The following is a 15,713-nucleotide window of genomic DNA, read 5'->3' as shown; positions in this document are numbered from 1 at the left end:
AAATGTGTATTTGGGTGAGCAACTGGCAGGAAACACTGTGACTCTCTTAGGGTAGCCAATATCTCGTCACCAGTAAAATCACATCTTCAAAGTCAAGAAATCGCTGGCAAGAGTAACGATGTTTCTCTTAATATACACAACTAGTGGCGTATCGCCTCAGGCAGACTGGCCACAGTATCTAAAATTGTGTATTTGGGTGAGCAACTGGCAGGAAGAACTATGACTCTCTTAAGGTAGCCAATGCATCGTCACCAACATAATCACATCACCAACTTCAAGAAACCCCTTGGAAAGGTAACGAAGCTTCTCATAAGATACACAGCTAGTGGCGTGTCACTTCAGGCAGACTGGCCAAAGTATCTAAAAAATGTGTATTTGGGTGAGCAACTGGCAGGAAACACTGTGACTCTCTTAGGGTAGCCAATATCTCGTCACCAGTATAATCACATCTTCAAAGTCAAGAAAACGCTGGCAAGAGTAACGATGTTTCTCTTAAGATACACAACTAGTGGCGTATCGCTTCAGGCAGACTGGCCACAGTATCTAAAAATGTGTATTTGGGTGAGGAACTGGCAGGAAGCACTATGACTCTCTTAAGGTAGCCAATGCCTCGTCACCAACATAATCACATCACCAACTTCAAGAAACCCCTTGCAAAAGTATCTATATGTCCCTTAAGATACACAACTAGTGGCGTATCTCTTCAGGCACACTGGAAACAGTATCTAAAGAATGTGTATTTGGGTGAGCAACTGGCAGGAAACACTGTGACTCTCTTAGGGTAACCAATATCTCGTCACCAGTATAATCACATCTTCAGAGTCAAGAAAACGGTGGCAAGAGTAACGATGTTTCTCTTAAGATACACAACTAGTGGCGTATCGCTTCAGGCAGACTGGCCACAGTATCTAAAAATGTGTATTTGGGTGAGCAACTGGCAGGAAACACTGTGACTCTCTTAGGGTAGCCAATATCTCGTCACCAGTAAAATCACATCTTCAAAGTCAAGAAATCGCTGGCAAGAGTAACGATGTTTCTCTTAATATACACAACTAGTGGCGTATCGCCTCAGGCAGACTGGCCACAGTATCTAAAATTGTGTATTTGGGTGAGCAACTGGCAGGAAGAACTATGACTCTCTTAAGGTAGCCAATGCATCGTCACCAACATAATCACATCACCAACTTCAAGAAACCCCTTGGAAAGGTAACGGAGCTTCTCATAAGATACACAGCTAGTGGCGTGTCACTTCAGGCAGACTGGCCAAAGTATCTAAAAAATGTGTATTTGGGTGAGCAACTGGCAGGAAACACTGTGACTCTCTTAGGGTAGCCAATATCTCGTCACCAGTATAATCACGTCTTCAAAGTCAAGAAAACGCTGGCAAGAGTAACGATGTTTCTCTTAAGATACACAACTAGTGGCGTATCGCTTCAGGCAGACTGGCCACAGTATCTAAAAATGTGTATTTGGGTGAGGAACTGGCAGGAAGCACTATGACTCTCTTAAGGTAGCCAATGCCTCGTCACCAACATAATCACATCACCAACTTCAAGAAAGCCCTTGCAAAAGTATCTATATGTCCCTTAAGATACACAACTAGTGGCGTATCTCTTCAGGCACACTGGAAACAGTATCTAAAGAATGTGTATTTGGGTGAGCAACTGGCAGGAAACACTGTGGCTCTCTTAGGGTAACCAATATCTCGTCACCAGTAGAATCACATCTTCAAAGTCAAGAAAACGCTGGCAAGAGTAACGATGTTTCTCTTAAGATACACAACTAGTGGCGTATCGCTTCAGGCAGACTGGCCACAGTATCTAAAAATGTGTATTTGGGTGAGCAACTGGCAGGAAACACTGTGACTCTCTTAGGGTGGGCCAATATCTCGTCACTAGTAAAATCACATCTTCAAAGTCAAGAAATCGCTGGCAAGAGTAACGATGGTTCTCTTAATATACACAACTAGTGGCGTATCGCCTCAGGCAGACTGGCCACAGTATCTAAAAATGTGTATTTGGGTGAGCAACTGGCAGGAAGAACTATGACTCTCTTAAGGTAGCCAATGCATCGTCACCAACATAATCACATCACCAACTTCAAGAAACCCCTCGCAAAGGTAACGAAGCTTCTCATAAGATACACAGCTAGTGGCGTGTCACTTCAGGCAGACTGGCCACAGTATCTAAAAATGTGTATTTGGGTGAGCAACTGGCAGGAAGCACTATGACTCTCTTAAGGTAGCCAATGCCTCGTCACCAACATAATCACATCACCAACTTCAAGAAACCCCTTGCAAATGTATCTATATGTCCCTTAAGATACACAACTAGTGGCGTATCTCTTCAGGCACACTGGAAACAGTATCTAAAGAATGTGTATTTGGGTGAGCAACTGGCAGGAAACACTGTGACTCTCTTAGGGTAGCCAATATCTCGTCACCAGTATAATCACATCTTCAAAGTCAAGAAAACGCTGGCAAGAGTAACGATGTTTCTCTTAAGATACACAACTAGTGGCGTATCGCCTCAGGCAGACTGGCCACAGTATCTAAAAATGTGTATTTGGGTGAGCAACTGGCAGGAAGCACTATGACTCTCTTAAGGTAGCCAATGCCTCGTCACCAACATAATCACATCACCAACTTCAAGAAACCCCTTGCAAATGTATCTATATGTCCCTTAAGATACACAACTAGTGGCGTATCTCTTCAGGCACACTGGAAACAGTTTTTAAAAATGTGTATTTGGGTGAGCAACTGGCAGGAAACACTGTGACTCTCTTAGGGTAGCCAATATCTCGTCACCAGTATAATCACATCTTCAAAGTCAAGAAAACGCTGGCAAGAGTAACGATGTTTCTCTTAAGATACACAACTAGTGGCGTATCGCTTCAGGCAGACTGGCCACAGTATCTAAAAATGTGTATTTGGGTGAGCAACTGGCAGGAAGCACTATGACTCTCTTAAGGTAGCCAATGCCTCGTCACCAACATAATCACATCACCAACTTCAAGAAACCCCTTGCAAAAGTATCTATATGTCCCTTAAGATACACAACTAGTGGCGTATCTCTTCAGGCACACTGGAAACAGTATCTAAAGAATGTGTATTTGGGTGAGCAACTGGCAGGAAACACTGTGACTCTCTTAGGGTAGCCAATATCTCGTCACCAGTATAATCACATCTTCAAAGTCAAGAAAACGCTGGCAAGAGTAACGATGTTTCTCTTAAGATACACAACTAGTGACGTATCGCTTCAGGCAGACTGGCCACAGTATCTAAAAATGTGTATTTGGGTGAGCAACTGGCAGGAAGCACTATGACTCTCTTAAGGTAGCCAATGCCTCGTCACCAACATAATCACATCACCAACTTCAAGAAACCCCTTGCAAAAGTATCTATATGTCCCTTAAGATACACAACTAGTGGCGTATCTCTTCAGGCACACTGGAAACAGTATCTAAAGAATGTGTATTTGGGTGAGCAACTGGCAGGAAACACTGTGACTCTCTTAGGGTAGCCAATATCTCGTCACCAGTATAATCACATCTTCAAAGTCAAGAAAACGCTGGCAAGAGTAACGATGTTTCTCTTAAGATACACAACTAATGGCGTATCGCTTCAGGCAGACTGGCCACAGTATCTAAAAATGTGTATTTGGGTGAGCAACTGGCAGGAAGCACTATGACTCTCTTAAGGTAGCCAATGCCTCGTCACCAACATAATCACATCACCAACTTCAAGAACCCCTTGCAAAAGTATCTATATGTCCCTTAAGATACACAACTAGTGGCGTATCTCTTCAGGCACACTGGAAACAATATCTAAAGAATGTGTATTTGGGTGAGCAACTGGCAGGAAACACTGTGACTCTCTTAGGGTAGCCAATATCTCGTCACCAGTATAATCAGATCTTCAAAGTCAAGAAAACGCTGGCAAGAGTAACGATGTTTCTCTTAAGATACACAACTAGTGGCGTATCGCTTCAGCCAGACTGGCCACAGTATCTAAAAATGTGTATTTGGGTGAGCAACTGGCAGGAAGCACTATGACTCTCTTAAGGTAGCCAATGCCTCGTCACCAACATAATCACATCACCAACTTCAAGAAACCCCTTGCAAATGTATCTATATGTCCCTTAAGATACACAACTTGTGGCGTATCTCTTCAGGCACACTGGAAACAGTATTTAAAAATGTGTATTTGGGTGAGCAACTGGCAGGAAACACTGTGACTCTCTTAGGGTAGCCAATATCTCGTCACCAGTATAATCACATCTTCAAAGTCAAGAAAACGCTGGCAAGAGTAACGATGTTTCTCTTAAGATACACAACTAGTGGCGTATCGCTTCAGGCAGACTGGCCACAGTATCTAAAAATGTGTATTTGGGTGAGCAACTGGCAGGAAGCACTATGACTCTCTTAAGGTAGCCAATGCCTCGTCACCAACATAATCACATCACCAACTTCAAGAAACCCCTTGCAAAAGTATCTATATGTCCCTTAAGATACACAACTAGTGGCGTATCTCTTCAGGCACACTGGAAACAGTATCTAAAGAATGTGTATTTGGGTGAGCAACTGGCAGGAAACACTGTGACTCTCTTAGGGTAGCCAATATCTCGTCACCAGTATAATCACATCTTCAAAGTCAAGAAAACGCTGGCAAGAGTAACGATGTTTCTCTTAAGATACACAACTAGTGGCGTATCGCCTCAGGCAGACTGGCCACAGTATCTAAAAATGTGTATTTGGGTGAGCAACTGGCAGGAAGCACTATGACTCTCTTAAGGTAGCCAATGCCTCGTCACCAACATAATCACATCACCAACTTCAAGAAACCCCTTGCAAATGTATCTATATGTCCCTTAAGATACACAACTAGTGGCGTATCTCTTCAGGCACACTGGAAACAGTTTTTAAAAATGTGTATTTGGGTGAGCAACTGGCAGGAAACACTGTGACTCTCTTAGGGTAGCCAATATCTCGTCACCAGTATAATCACATCTTCAAAGTCAAGAAAACGCTGGCAAGAGTAACGATGTTTCTCTTAAGATACACAACTAGTGGCGTATCGCTTCAGGCAGACTGGCCACAGTATCTAAAAATGTGTATTTGGGTGAGCAACTGGCAGGAAGCACTATGACTCTCTTAAGGTAGCCAATGCCTCGTCACCAACATAATCACATCACCAACTTCAAGAAACCCCTTGCAAAAGTATCTATATGTCCCTTAAGATACACAACTAGTGGCGTATCTCTTCAGGCACACTGGAAACAGTATCTAAAGAATGTGTATTTGGGTGAGCAACTGGCAGGAAACACTGTGACTCTCTTAGGGTAGCCAATATCTCGTCACCAGTATAATCACATCTTCAAAGTCAAGAAAACGCTGGCAAGAGTAACGATGTTTCTCTTAAGATACACAACTAGTGACGTATCGCTTCAGGCAGACTGGCCACAGTATCTAAAAATGTGTATTTGGGTGAGCAACTGGCAGGAAGCACTATGACTCTCTTAAGGTAGCCAATGCCTCGTCACCAACATAATCACATCACCAACTTCAAGAAACCCCTTGCAAAAGTATCTATATGTCCCTTAAGATACACAACTAGTGGCGTATCTCTTCAGGCACACTGGAAACAGTATCTAAAGAATGTGTATTTGGGTGAGCAACTGGCAGGAAACACTGTGACTCTCTTAGGGTAGCCAATATCTCGTCACCAGTATAATCACATCTTCAAAGTCAAGAAAACGCTGGCAAGAGTAACGATGTTTCTCTTAAGATACACAACTAATGGCGTATCGCTTCAGGCAGACTGGCCACAGTATCTAAAAATGTGTATTTGGGTGAGCAACTGGCAGGAAGCACTATGACTCTCTTAAGGTAGCCAGTGCCTCGTCACCAACATAATCACATCACCAACTTCAAGAACCCCTTGCAAAAGTATCTATATGTCCCTTAAGATACACAACTAGTGGCGTATCTCTTCAGGCACACTGGAAACAATATCTAAAGAATGTGTATTTGGGTGAGCAACTGGCAGGAAACACTGTGACTCTCTTAGGGTAGCCAATATCTCGTCACCAGTATAATCAGATCTTCAAAGTCAAGAAAACGCTGGCAAGAGTAACGATGTTTCTCTTAAGATACACAACTAGTGGCGTATCGCTTCAGCCAGACTGGCCACAGTATCTAAAAATGTGTATTTGGGTGAGCAACTGGCAGGAAGCACTATGACTCTCTTAAGGTAGCCAATGCCTCGTCACCAACATAATCACATCACCAACTTCAAGAAACCCCTTGCAAAAGTATCTATATGTCCCTTAAGATACACAACTAGTGGCGTATCTCTTCAGGCACACTGGAAACAGTATCTAAAGAATGTGTATTTGCGTGAGCAACTGGCAGGAAACACTGTGACTCTCTTAGGGTAGCCAATATCTCGTCACCAGTATAATCAGATCTTCAAAGTCAAGAAAACGCTGGCAAGAGTAACGATGTTTCTCTTAAGATACACAACTAGTGGCGTATCGCTTCAGGCAGACTGGCCACAGTATCTAAAAATGTGTATTTGGGTGAGGAACTGGCAGGAAGCACTATGACTCTCTTAAGGTAGCCAATGCCTCGTCACCAACATAATCACATCACCAACTTCAAGAAACCCCTTGCAAAAGTATCTATATGTCCCTTAAGATACACAACTAGTGGCGTATCTCTTCAGGCACACTGGAAACAGTATCTAAAGAATGTGTATTTGGGTGAGCAACTGGCAGGAAACACTGTGACTCTCTTAGGGTAACCAATATCTCGTCACCAGTATAATCACATCTTCAGAGTCAAGAAAACGGTGGCAAGAGTAACGATGTTTCTCTTAAGATACACAACTAGTGGCGTATCGCTTCAGGCAGACTGGCCACAGTATCTAAAAATGTGTATTTGGGTGAGCAACTGGCAGGAAACACTGTGACTCTCTTAGGGTAGCCAATATCTCGTCACCAGTAAAATCACATCTTCAAAGTCAAGAAATCGCTGGCAAGAGTAACGATGTTTCTCTTAATATACACAACTAGTGGCGTATCGCCTCAGGCAGACTGGCCACAGTATCTAAAATTGTGTATTTGGGTGAGCAACTGGCAGGAAGAACTATGACTCTCTTAAGGTAGCCAATGCATCGTCACCAACATAATCACATCACCAACTTCAAGAAACCCCTTGGAAAGGTAACGGAGCTTCTCATAAGATACACAGCTAGTGGCGTGTCACTTCAGGCAGACTGGCCAAAGTATCTAAAAAATGTGTATTTGGGTGAGCAACTGGCAGGAAACACTGTGACTCTCTTAGGGTAGCCAATATCTCGTCACCAGTATAATCACGTCTTCAAAGTCAAGAAAACGCTGGCAAGAGTAACGATGTTTCTCTTAAGATACACAACTAGTGGCGTATCGCTTCAGGCAGACTGGCCACAGTATCTAAAAATGTGTATTTGGGTGAGGAACTGGCAGGAAGCACTATGACTCTCTTAAGGTAGCCAATGCCTCGTCACCAACATAATCACATCACCAACTTCAAGAAAGCCCTTGCAAAAGTATCTATATGTCCCTTAAGATACACAACTAGTGGCGTATCTCTTCAGGCACACTGGAAACAGTATCTAAAGAATGTGTATTTGGGTGAGCAACTGGCAGGAAACACTGTGGCTCTCTTAGGGTAACCAATATCTCGTCACCAGTAGAATCACATCTTCAAAGTCAAGAAAACGCTGGCAAGAGTAACGATGTTTCTCTTAAGATACACAACTAGTGGCGTATCGCTTCAGGCAGACTGGCCACAGTATCTAAAAATGTGTATTTGGGTGAGCAACTGGCAGGAAACACTGTGACTCTCTTAGGGTGGGCCAATATCTCGTCACTAGTAAAATCACATCTTCAAAGTCAAGAAATCGCTGGCAAGAGTAACGATGGTTCTCTTAATATACACAACTAGTGGCGTATCGCCTCAGGCAGACTGGCCACAGTATCTAAAAATGTGTATTTGGGTGAGCAACTGGCAGGAAGAACTATGACTCTCTTAAGGTAGCCAATGCATCGTCACCAACATAATCACATCACCAACTTCAAGAAACCCCTCGCAAAGGTAACGAAGCTTCTCATAAGATACACAGCTAGTGGCGTGTCACTTCAGGCAGACTGGCCACAGTATCTAAAAATGTGTATTTGGGTGAGCAACTGGCAGGAAGCACTATGACTCTCTTAAGGTAGCCAATGCCTCGTCACCAACATAATCACATCACCAACTTCAAGAAACCCCTTGCAAATGTATCTATATGTCCCTTAAGATACACAACTAGTGGCGTATCTCTTCAGGCACACTGGAAACAGTATCTAAAGAATGTGTATTTGGGTGAGCAACTGGCAGGAAACACTGTGACTCTCTTAGGGTAGCCAATATCTCGTCACCAGTATAATCACATCTTCAAAGTCAAGAAAACGCTGGCAAGAGTAACGATGTTTCTCTTAAGATACACAACTAGTGGCGTATCGCCTCAGGCAGACTGGCCACAGTATCTAAAAATGTGTATTTGGGTGAGCAACTGGCAGGAAGCACTATGACTCTCTTAAGGTAGCCAATGCCTCGTCACCAACATAATCACATCACCAACTTCAAGAAACCCCTTGCAAATGTATCTATATGTCCCTTAAGATACACAACTAGTGGCGTATCTCTTCAGGCACACTGGAAACAGTTTTTAAAAATGTGTATTTGGGTGAGCAACTGGCAGGAAACACTGTGACTCTCTTAGGGTAGCCAATATCTCGTCACCAGTATAATCACATCTTCAAAGTCAAGAAAACGCTGGCAAGAGTAACGATGTTTCTCTTAAGATACACAACTAGTGGCGTATCGCTTCAGGCAGACTGGCCACAGTATCTAAAAATGTGTATTTGGGTGAGCAACTGGCAGGAAGCACTATGACTCTCTTAAGGTAGCCAATGCCTCGTCACCAACATAATCACATCACCAACTTCAAGAAACCCCTTGCAAAAGTATCTATATGTCCCTTAAGATACACAACTAGTGGCGTATCTCTTCAGGCACACTGGAAACAGTATCTAAAGAATGTGTATTTGGGTGAGCAACTGGCAGGAAACACTGTGACTCTCTTAGGGTAGCCAATATCTCGTCACCAGTATAATCACATCTTCAAAGTCAAGAAAACACTGGCAAGAGTAACGATGTTTCTCTTAAGATACACAACTAGTGACGTATCGCTTCAGGCAGACTGGCCACAGTATCTAAAAATGTGTATTTGGGTGAGCAACTGGCAGGAAGCACTATGACTCTCTTAAGGTAGCCAATGCCTCGTCACCAACATAATCACATCACCAACTTCAAGAAACCCCTTGCAAAAGTATCTATATGTCCCTTAAGATACACAACTAGTGGCGTATCTCTTCAGGCACACTGGAAACAGTATCTAAAGAATGTGTATTTGGGTGAGCAACTGGCAGGAAACACTGTGACTCTCTTAGGGTAGCCAATATCTCGTCACCAGTATAATCACATCTTCAAAGTCAAGAAAACGCTGGCAAGAGTAACGATGTTTCTCTTAAGATACACAACTAATGGCGTATCGCTTCAGGCAGAATGGCCACAGTATCTAAAAATGTGTATTTGGGTGAGCAACTGGCAGGAAGCACTATGACTCTCTTAAGGTAGCCAATGCCTCGTCACCAACATAATCACATCACCAACTTCAAGAACCCCTTGCAAAAGTATCTATATGTCCCTTAAGATACACAACTAGTGGCGTATCTCTTCAGGCACACTGGAAACAATATCTAAAGAATGTGTATTTGGGTGAGCAACTGGCAGGAAACACTGTGACTCTCTTAGGGTAGCCAATATCTCGTCACCAGTATAATCAGATCTTCAAAGTCAAGAAAACGCTGGCAAGAGTAACGATGTTTCTCTTAAGATACACAACTAGTGGCGTATCGCTTCAGCCAGACTGGCCACAGTATCTAAAAATGTGTATTTGGGTGAGCAACTGGCAGGAAGCACTATGACTCTCTTAAGGTAGCCAATGCCTCGTCACCAACATAATCACATCACCAACTTCAAGAAACCCCTTGCAAATGTATCTATATGTCCCTTAAGATACACAACTTGTGGCGTATCTCTTCAGGCACACTGGAAACAGTATTTAAAAATGTGTATTTGGGTGAGCAACTGGCAGGAAACACTGTGACTCTCTTAGGGTAGCCAATATCTCGTCACCAGTATAATCACATCTTCAAAGTCAAGAAAACGCTGGCAAGAGTAACGATGTTTCTCTTAAGATACACAACTAGTGGCGTATCGCTTCAGGCAGACTGGCCACAGTATCTAAAAATGTGTATTTGGGTGAGCAACTGGCAGGAAGCACTATGACTCTCTTAAGGTAGCCAATGCCTCGTCACCAACATAATCACATCACCAACTTCAAGAAACCCCTTGCAAAAGTATCTATATGTCCCTTAAGATACACAACTAGTGGCGTATCTCTTCAGGCACACTGGAAACAGTATCTAAAGAATGTGTATTTGGGTGAGCAACTGGCAGGAAACACTGTGACTCTCTTAGGGTAGCCAATATCTCGTCACCAGTATAATCACATCTTCAAAGTCAAGAAAACGCTGGCAAGAGTAACGATGTTTCTCTTAAGATACACAACTAGTGGCGTATCGCCTCAGGCAGACTGGCCACAGTATCTAAAAATGTGTATTTGGGTGAGCAACTGGCAGGAAGCACTATGACTCTCTTAAGGTAGCCAATGCCTCGTCACCAACATAATCACATCACCAACTTCAAGAAACCCCTTGCAAATGTATCTATATGTCCCTTAAGATACACAACTAGTGGCGTATCTCTTCAGGCACACTGGAAACAGTTTTTAAAAATGTGTATTTGGGTGAGCAACTGGCAGGAAACACTGTGACTCTCTTAGGGTAGCCAATATCTCGTCACCAGTATAATCACATCTTCAAAGTCAAGAAAACGCTGGCAAGAGTAACGATGTTTCTCTTAAGATACACAACTAGTGGCGTATCGCTTCAGGCAGACTGGCCACAGTATCTAAAAATGTGTATTTGGGTGAGCAACTGGCAGGAAGCACTATGACTCTCTTAAGGTAGCCAATGCCTCGTCACCAACATAATCACATCACCAACTTCAAGAAACCCCTTGCAAAAGTATCTATATGTCCCTTAAGATACACAACTAGTGGCGTATCTCTTCAGGCACACTGGAAACAGTATCTAAAGAATGTGTATTTGGGTGAGCAACTGGCAGGAAACACTGTGACTCTCTTAGGGTAGCCAATATCTCGTCACCAGTATAATCACATCTTCAAAGTCAAGAAAACGCTGGCAAGAGTAACGATGTTTCTCTTAAGATACACAACTAGTGACGTATCGCTTCAGGCAGACTGGCCACAGTATCTAAAAATGTGTATTTGGGTGAGCAACTGGCAGGAAGCACTATGACTCTCTTAAGGTAGCCAATGCCTCGTCACCAACATAATCACATCACCAACTTCAAGAAACCCCTTGCAAAAGTATCTATATGTCCCTTAAGATACACAACTAGTGGCGTATCTCTTCAGGCACACTGGAAACAGTATCTAAAGAATGTGTATTTGGGTGAGCAACTGGCAGGAAACACTGTGACTCTCTTAGGGTAGCCAATATCTCGTCACCAGTATAATCACATCTTCAAAGTCAAGAAAACGCTGGCAAGAGTAACGATGTTTCTCTTAAGATACACAACTAATGGCGTATCGCTTCAGGCAGACTGGCCACAGTATCTAAAAATGTGTATTTGGGTGAGCAACTGGCAGGAAGCACTATGACTCTCTTAAGGTAGCCAGTGCCTCGTCACCAACATAATCACATCACCAACTTCAAGAACCCCTTGCAAAAGTATCTATATGTCCCTTAAGATACACAACTAGTGGCGTATCTCTTCAGGCACACTGGAAACAATATCTAAAGAATGTGTATTTGGGTGAGCAACTGGCAGGAAACACTGTGACTCTCTTAGGGTAGCCAATATCTCGTCACCAGTATAATCAGATCTTCAAAGTCAAGAAAACGCTGGCAAGAGTAACGATGTTTCTCTTAAGATACACAACTAGTGGCGTATCGCTTCAGCCAGACTGGCCACAGTATCTAAAAATGTGTATTTGGGTGAGCAACTGGCAGGAAGCACTATGACTCTCTTAAGGTAGCCAATGCCTCGTCACCAACATAATCACATCACCAACTTCAAGAAACCCCTTGCAAAAGTATCTATATGTCCCTTAAGATACACAACTAGTGGCGTATCTCTTCAGGCACACTGGAAACAGTATCTAAAGAATGTGTATTTGCGTGAGCAACTGGCAGGAAACACTGTGACTCTCTTAGGGTAGCCAATATCTCGTCACCAGTATAATCAGATCTTCAAAGTCAAGAAAACGCTGGCAAGAGTAACGATGTTTCTCTTAAGATACACAACTAGTGGCGTATCGCTTCAGGCAGACTGGCCACAGTATCTAAAAATGTGTATTTGGGTGAGCAACTGGCAGGAAGCACTATGACTCTCTTAAGGTAGCCAATGCCTCGTCACCAACATAATCACATCACCAACTTCAAGAAACCCCTTGCAAAAGTATCTATATGTCCCTTAAGATACACAACTAGTGGCGTATCTCTTCAGGCACACTGGAAACAGTATCTAAAGAATGTGTATTTGGGTGAGCAACTGGCAGGAAACACTGTGACTCTCTTAGGGTAGCCAATATCTCGTCACCAGTATAATCACATCTTCAAAGTCAAGAAAACGCTGGCAAGAGTAACGATGTTTCTCTTAAGATACACAACTAGTGGCGTATCGCTTCAGGCAGACTGGCCACAGTATCTAAAAATGTGTATTTGGGTGAGCAACTGGCAGGAAGCACTATGACTCTCTTAAGGTAGCCAATTCCTCGTCACCAACATAATCACATCACCAACTTCAAGAAACCCCTTGCAAAAGTATCTATATGTCCCTTAAGATACACAACTAGTGGCGTATCTCTTCAGGCACACTGGAAACAGTATCTAAAGAATGTGTATTTGGGTGAGCAACTGGCAGGAAGCACTATGACTCTCCTAAGGTAGCCAATGCCTCGTCACCAACATAATCACATCACCAACTTCAAGAAACCCCTTGCAAAAGTATCTATATGTCCCTTAAGATACACAACTAGTGGCGTATCTCTTCAGGCACACTGGAAACAGTATCTAAAGAATGTGTATTTGGGTGAGCAACTGGCAGGAAACACTGTGACTCTCTTAGGGTAGCCAATATCTCGTCACCAGTATAATCACATCTTCAAAGTCAAGAAAACGCTGGCAAGAGTAACGATGTTTCTCTTTAGATACACAACTAATGGCGTATCGCTTCAGGCAGACTGGCCACAGTATCTAAAAATGTGTATTTGGGTGAGCAACTGGCAGGAAGCACTATGACTCTCTTAAGGTAGCCAATGCCTCGTCACCAACATAATCACATCACCAACTTCAAGAACCCCTTGCAAAAGTATCTATATGTCCCTTAAGATACACAACTAGTGGCGTATCTCTTCAGGCACACTGGAAACAATATCTAAAGAATGTGTATTTGGGTGAGCAACTGGCAGGAAACACTGTGACTCTCTTAGGGTAGCCAATATCTCGTCACCAGTATAATCAGATCTTCAAAGTCAAGAAAACGCTGGCAAGAGTAACGATGTTTCTCTTAAGATACACAACTAGTGGCGTATCGCTTCAGCCAGACTGGCCACAGTATCTAAAAATGTGTATTTGGGTGAGCAACTGGCAGGAAGCACTATGACTCTCTTAAGGTAGCCAATGCCTCGTCACCAACATAATCACATCACCAACTTCAAGAAACCCCTTGCAAATGTATCTATATGTCCCTTAAGATACACAACTTGTGGCGTATCTCTTCAGGCACACTGGAAACAGTATTTAAAAATGTGTATTTGGGTGAGCAACTGGCAGGAAACACTGTGACTCTCTTAGGGTAGCCAATATCTCGTCACCAGTATAATCACATCTTCAAAGTCAAGAAAACGCTGGCAAGAGTAACGATGTTTCTCTTAAGATACACAACTAGTGGCGTATCGCTTCAGGCAGACTGGCCACAGTATCTAAAAATGTGTATTTGGGTGAGCAACTGGCAGGAAGCACTATGACTCTCTTAAGGTAGCCAATGCCTCGTCACCAACATAATCACATCACCAACTTCAAGAAACCCCTTGCAAAAGTATCTATATGTCCCTTAAGATACACAACTAGTGGCGTATCTCTTCAGGCACACTGGAAACAGTATCTAAAGAATGTGTATTTGGGTGAGCAACTGGCAGGAAACACTGTGACTCTCTTAGGGTAGCCAATATCTCGTCACCAGTATAATCACATCTTCAAAGTCAAGAAAACGCTGGCAAGAGTAACGATGTTTCTCTTAAGATACACAACTAGTGGCGTATCGCCTCAGGCAGACTGGCCACAGTATCTAAAAATGTGTATTTGGGTGAGCAACTGGCAGGAAGCACTATGACTCTCTTAAGGTAGCCAATGCCTCGTCACCAACATAATCACATCACCAACTTCAAGAAACCCCTTGCAAATGTATCTATATGTCCCTTAAGATACACAACTAGTGGCGTATCTCTTCAGGCACACTGGAAACAGTTTTTAAAAATGTGTATTTGGGTGAGCAACTGGCAGGAAACACTGTGACTCTCTTAGGGTAGCCAATATCTCGTCACCAGTATAATCACATCTTCAAAGTCAAGAAAACGCTGGCAAGAGTAACGATGTTTCTCTTAAGATACACAACTAGTGGCGTATCGCTTCAGGCAGACTGGCCACAGTATCTAAAAATGTGTATTTGGGTGAGCAACTGGCAGGAAGCACTATGACTCTCTTAAGGTAGCCAATGCCTCGTCACCAACATAATCACATCACCAACTTCAAGAAACCCCTTGCAAAAGTATCTATATGTCCCTTAAGATACACAACTAGTGGCGTATCTCTTCAGGCACACTGGAAACAGTATCTAAAGAATGTGTATTTGGGTGAGCAACTGGCAGGAAACACTGTGACTCTCTTAGGGTAGCCAATATCTCGTCACCAGTATAATCACATCTTCAAAGTCAAGAAAACGCTGGCAAGAGTAACGATGTTTCTCTTAAGATACACAACTAGTGACGTATCGCTTCAGGCAGACTGGCCACAGTATCTAAAAATGTGTATTTGGGTGAGCAACTGGCAGGAAGCACTATGACTCTCTTAAGGTAGCCAATGCCTCGTCACCAACATAATCACATCACCAACTTCAAGAAACCCCTTGCAAAAGTATCTATATGTCCCTTAAGATACACAACTAGTGGCGTATCTCTTCAGGCACACTGGAAACAGTATCTAAAGAATGTGTATTTGGGTGAGCAACTGGCAGGAAACACTGTGACTCTCTTAGGGTAGCCAATATCTCGTCACCAGTATAATCACATCTTCAAAGTCAAGAAAACGCTGGCAAGAGTAACGATGTTTCTCTTAAGATACACAACTAATGGCGTATCGCTTCAGGCAGACTGGCCACAGTATCTAAAAATGTGTATTTGGGTGAGCAACTGGCAGGAA

Source organism: Schistocerca nitens, chromosome 11 (assembly GCF_023898315.1).
Source record: "Schistocerca nitens isolate TAMUIC-IGC-003100 chromosome 11, iqSchNite1.1, whole genome shotgun sequence".
In the NCBI taxonomy this organism is placed as follows: Eukaryota; Metazoa; Arthropoda; class Insecta; order Orthoptera; family Acrididae; genus Schistocerca; species Schistocerca nitens.
This window is presented reverse-complemented; position numbering follows the sequence as displayed.